This window comes from Berghia stephanieae, chromosome 9 (genome assembly GCF_034508935.2).
Source record: "Berghia stephanieae isolate SIO BIC M18660-M18661 chromosome 9, UCSD_Bste_1.3, whole genome shotgun sequence".
In the NCBI taxonomy this organism is placed as follows: domain Eukaryota; kingdom Metazoa; phylum Mollusca; class Gastropoda; order Nudibranchia; family Aeolidiidae; genus Berghia; species Berghia stephanieae.
The window spans coordinates 13,423,032-13,423,460 of record NC_088368.1 but is presented as its reverse complement, the minus strand read 5'-3'; positions in this window follow the sequence as shown (position 1 = coordinate 13,423,460).

The following is a 429-nucleotide window of genomic DNA, read 5'->3' as shown; positions in this document are numbered from 1 at the left end:
AGCTGTGAACACTTTTCACTATGTGGGTCACTTTGAGCACACTTTGCAATGTGACGAATGACCTCGGGCACATGGAAATGTAATAAAGATCGTTCCCCATTGATATAATTTAAAGAGTAATTAAATATTGAACGACAAACGCAGTCCGTAAGGTTCTGAAACGTTTTTTTAGTCAAATACATTGATGTAAAATTAAAAGAAAAAATAATTAAAAAAAAAAAAAAAACAGGTGGTAGGGGGGAGGGGCGGGGGGATCCTTCGAATTTTTTTACGCCCGTCTTCGATAGGGCGAGGAGATATGCCTTTCACAAAGACAACTTATACAGGTCGAACAACACATGTCACGAAAATCTACGTCACCCACCGAGCACGGTACACGTTTGCCATTCTTGAAATATGCTCACTGTGGGGGGGGGAGGGGTGATTTGA